This window comes from Phocoena phocoena, chromosome 2, assembly GCF_963924675.1.
Source record: "Phocoena phocoena chromosome 2, mPhoPho1.1, whole genome shotgun sequence".
Lineage (NCBI taxonomy): Eukaryota > Metazoa > Chordata > Mammalia > Artiodactyla > Phocoenidae > Phocoena > Phocoena phocoena.
The window spans coordinates 63351203-63356054 of NC_089220.1; the positions used below are offsets into that span (position 1 = coordinate 63351203).

Consider the following 4852-nt stretch of genomic DNA (forward strand, 5'->3'; position numbering starts at 1 on the left):
ATTCCAAATTTTATTATAATGAAAATGCCTATTAAAAAGTTCTTCTAAGCCCTAGTCAATGACTAACTTATTGGATCAATATTAGACTAAAGAACTAAATATACAAATATACTATTATTAGTAAATGTCTTTAGAAAAATGACTTCTATATTATACACTTTTCTATAAACTAGTCAATAACCCAAACCAATACTTGCTTTCCTGACTAAATATATATGTGTGTATATATATATATATATGTGTGTGTGTGTGTGTATGTATATATATATATATTTTTTAATTCTGCATAGCATATGTATTCATAGTCTAGAACCACAGAAAAGTAAACTATTTAACAAAGTGGACTATTGGTATTTTATTTGGTAAAATGATTATATCTGAATAACTAATATAATGTTAATGACTTTAAATTTAGGAATATTTTTTCATTGTGAATATACTTAGTCCTCTAAAGAAATAATTCACTTTTATGTTTTGTGATTACAAGAGGATACACATTTGTTATAAAAATTCAAACATTACAGAAATATTAAAGTAGAAATATAATTCCCCTAACCCTACCCCCTCTTTTGTCCCCTGATAACCACCAATAATACTTTGGAATACATTCCTATAGATTTTATTTTTTATGCATATAATTTAGGCAAATTGTCATAAGAATTATGGTTTGGGGGGAATGAAGAGGAAAGAAGAAATGAGGGAAAATCTTTTGTAAATATGCTTGCTAACGCTAAAAATATGCTTATATGCAAAAGCCAGATTACAAAACTGCATATATTGTATTTTGTATAAACTAATATCCAAAAAACGGCATTAGCCACGAAGGAAATGTAAATCAAAGGCACAATCAGACACCACTTGACCCACACTAAGATAGCTATAATAACAACTGTTGGTGAGAACATGGAGAAATCAGACCCTCGTACACTGCTGGTGAGAATGTAAAATGGTACAGCCCTTTGCAAGTCTGGCAATTCCTCCAAATTTTAAACGCAGAGTTACTATATGACCCAGCAATTCCACTCCTAGGTACATGTGAGAAAAAGGAAGACACACATTCACACAAAGAATTGTACTTGAATGGTCATTAGCAATATTATTCATACTAGCCAAAAAGTGAAAAAAAGCCAAATATCCCTCAACTGATGAGTGGATAAATAAAACGTGGTATACCCACCAAATGGAATATTATTTGATAATAAAAAGAGATGAAGTACTGACACATGCTGCAACATGGATGAATCTTGAAAGTGTTATGCTAAATGAAAGAAACCAGTGACAAAAGAATATACATGATTCTACTTATATGAAATGTCCAGAAGAGAAAAATCTGTAAAGAAAGAAAGTGGATTAATAGTTGCTTAGGGCCTGGGAAACGGGGGAAAATGAGGAGTGAGTGTTAGTGGGTATGGAGTTTCTTCATGGAGTGATGAAAATGTTCTAAAATTGATGGTGGTGATGGTTGTATAGCTCTGCAAATACACTATAGACCACTGAATTGTACCCTTTAGGTGAGCTGTATGGTATGTTAATTTTATTTCAGTAAAACTTTTAGAAAATAATAATATTTGTCACCTCTGGATGGTGAATAACTAGTAATTTTTATTTTCTAATTTATATCTTTTTGCAATTTTCAAGTTTTTGGTAATGACTAAGAGTATTATTTTTTGTTAAGGGGAAAATTAATTATTTTTCAAAATGCTCTGTGAGAATTAGAATGATATTATACTAGAGGTTGAGATGGAGTTGTGACTTTTATTCATTTTAGTCACTCATTAAACACCTACTATGTGCTCCAGGAATTGTACCAGCATGAGAAAAGTTCTAACTCCAAATCAATAAATTACATCAAGTTAACAAAGACAAGACTCTTCTGTTAATTTCAGAAGATAAATTATGCATCATACCACCACTGACTTCCCTGCCTTATTTTGCACCAAAGTAGTATCAGGAAATATTCTCTTTATTAAAATAATTGTTTTCGAATTTAAAACTCATTTTAATATTAAAAGGTATACCAAAAATTCAATAAGCAACAATGCGTAATAACTCAAAAACACTGGGAATCAATTCTTTAAGATACTTTTTGGCTCTCAAGTCATTCATTAAAAGAATCTTTATGTAAACTGTTACCAAGAGGAAAATTAAAACAAAGTCAAAAGAATTCCTTGGAAATAGTTTGCCTTGAAGTTGAAATAAACACAGACTGAAAATATGGATGAGGAGGGATGAGGCATATGCCCAAGCGATGGGTAATTTCAGTGACATTCAGCTAACACCTGTCGGCTAAAAATTAAATACTCAATTAGAATCTCTAGGGATGGTAACATCACAAGATTATGGGGGAAGTGGCCTCATCTAAATTCATGATTAGGAGAGCAAAACAAGGCATCTACATTTTGAAACACTTCACTGGCTATACTGATGTGCAGCCAGGGTTAATAATCACTGCATGAAGCAACACTCCTCAAGGGAAACAAGAGAATGAAACACCTGTTCTATAATTTAAAAATTAGAGACAATGTAGCAAATGCATTGAAGGGAGAGCAAGGAGACTATATACACTAAGCATACTCCAGAAGTCTATTCAAGAGATGTGGGCTTGAAGAACATGAGGGGAAGGGGCTCAAGCCAAGGGCTAACCATAAAGCAGAATTTATAGGACCTAATGACCAAATGGTTATGGAGAATGAAAGGGAAACAGAGGCAAAAATGACTCTAAGTCCTCTAGTTTGACTAACCAGGTGGCTAGTGATGCCATTAACCAATGAATGGAAGGCAAAAAGAGAAGCTGGTTTGAAAGTTAAAGAGTTAATACAGAGGGCTTCCCTGGTGGCGCAGTGGTTGAGAGTCCGCCTACCAGTGCAGGGGACACGGGTTTGTGCCCCGGTCCGGGAAAATCCCACGTGCTGCGGAGCGGCTGGGCCCGTGAGCCATGGCCGCTGAGCCTGCGCGTCCGGAGCCTGTGCTCCGCAACGGGAGAGGCCACAACAGTGAGAGGCCTGCGTACCTCAAAAAAAAAAAAAAAAAAAGTTAATAGAGAAATGATTCAAGGGGCTTTAAAGGTTATTTGTAATGTTCTTCTACTTCGTTGGATATTGAGTGTTCATTTTATTATCCTTTTAAAAAGTGAACAAACAAATATCACAAAATTCAACTAAAACATGGGGCCAAAACTCAAAGATACACTAGGAATCCCTGCTTTTATGCACTTTTGTGCGTAGGACGTATGTCATTTAGAAAGGGAAAAAAAGGAAGGTGGAGAGAGTGAGTTTGGTTTTAGACCTATTGAATTTGCAGAAACTAAAGAACTATTTCATGAAACAGAGGCTAGAGAAAAAGATGTGGAAATGGTTGGCATACCAGGATAATACCATGGAAGTAGATGAGAGCATTTGGGTTAGAGCCATGGTGAAGGGCCAACCAAAAGGAGAAAGTCAACTAAGACTGAGAATAATCAAAAGGATAGAAGCTTTTACTAATTCCCTTTCCCTCTCCGAAGGCATTCAGAAGCAAATCAATTGAAAACAAAGAAAAGCGACCACTTAATGGGTATCTTACTGTATTCCGGTGGCAGGTCCAGAATTTCTAGACAGGTGGAGTTACAGGAGTAATCACTTTGAAGGAGGGCTTGAAGATGTTTTTGCACAGTACTTCATATTCGGTTGGAAAATACTAATTGATCAGATCAAAACATCAAAGGAAAGAGGTTTGAGGGAAATATTTCCCCTCCCCTTTGGCACCACCACTGCTGTATTCTGGCACTGTACCAAACACCTTACCTAATCTTTCATCCTCATACTAAGCTTATTAGGTAGATGAGGAAACTGAGGCTAGATCAGAATAACAACTTGCTCAGGGTCACAAATCTCCTAAGTAGCACACTGTCATCTGTGTTCCCATAGCTCTCATGGCTCTTTATACCTTACTAGAATTTCTCATTACTCATCTTGGTGTGATGTATATTTATGTGCCTCTCTCTCACCGTACTGTTAGCTCTTCAGTGCCAGGGTTCATGTCATTAATTTCTGTATCACTATAGCTAAGAATGAGTAAATATTTTGTTGAATGAAGCATATGAAAGAACTAGGTGATAATAGCATCCAGAACGCCAATAGGCGAAAGAGCTTCAGGAAATGGTTAGCAGCACCAAATGCTACGGAAAGAGCCATCAGTATACCTTAAGTCGTCAACGGCACTGAACTGGTATCCCTTATTCATTTTTGAAAGCCTGCTATCGGCGGAACAATGTGTTAATTAGTCACAAGTTAACATGGAAAAATAAAATCTGGTACAAGTCAAAAGATTTTCGGAGAAGTAGCCACATCTAAATCCTTGATCACGACAGCAAAACAAAGTCAAGCCTGCAACTGCTTACGTTTAATTTGGCTCGGGTAAATCTGAAGACAATTCTAAAAGGGTCACAAGCGCATCTTTTAATAAAACTTCTGATGGGAGACACGAGATGAAAAAGGGCCAGCGCACCTCCGTCTCGGTGACGACAGCCGGTGACCAAGGACGCCGACTCCCTCCAGTGTCTAGCCCCCTAAGCAGCGTTAGGGCTGCCCCTAGCTGCTAGTCGGTAGTGTTGAGCGAGAAAAAGCAGACACTTACCGCAAAAGGTACCGCTACAGCCGTGACCCAAACGGGCCGGGGAGTCCTTCGCGAAGCCCCACGCCGTGGGAGGAAAACAACGAAAGCGGGGGTCAGCCAGGTGCTACCCTACATAAACTAGGGCCCCAGCGCCCAGCACCGCGACGCCAGCTCCCACCAGCTGGAAGACCGACGACTGCCACCGAACCTTCCGCCCAATGTGGTAACGTCACCACACGGCGTAGTCCAGCCTTTCATG

General features: G+C 37.9%; 1 protein-coding gene across 2 annotated transcripts in view; it reads right to left on the reverse strand.

Moving 5' to 3' along the window:
• The window catches only part of SRP54 (signal recognition particle 54), a 43515-nt gene extending 38702 nt beyond the window's left edge, over positions 1-4813 (reverse strand). Inside the window, exon 1 of one of the 2 annotated variants that reach the window (XM_065871013.1) lies at positions 4615-4813. The gene's annotated coding sequence lies outside the window, so the exon portion shown is untranslated. The remainder of the gene's footprint in view (positions 1-4614) is intronic. The other variant, XM_065871014.1, reaches the window with a different exon arrangement.
• Positions 4814-4852: the final 39 nt, after the last annotated feature.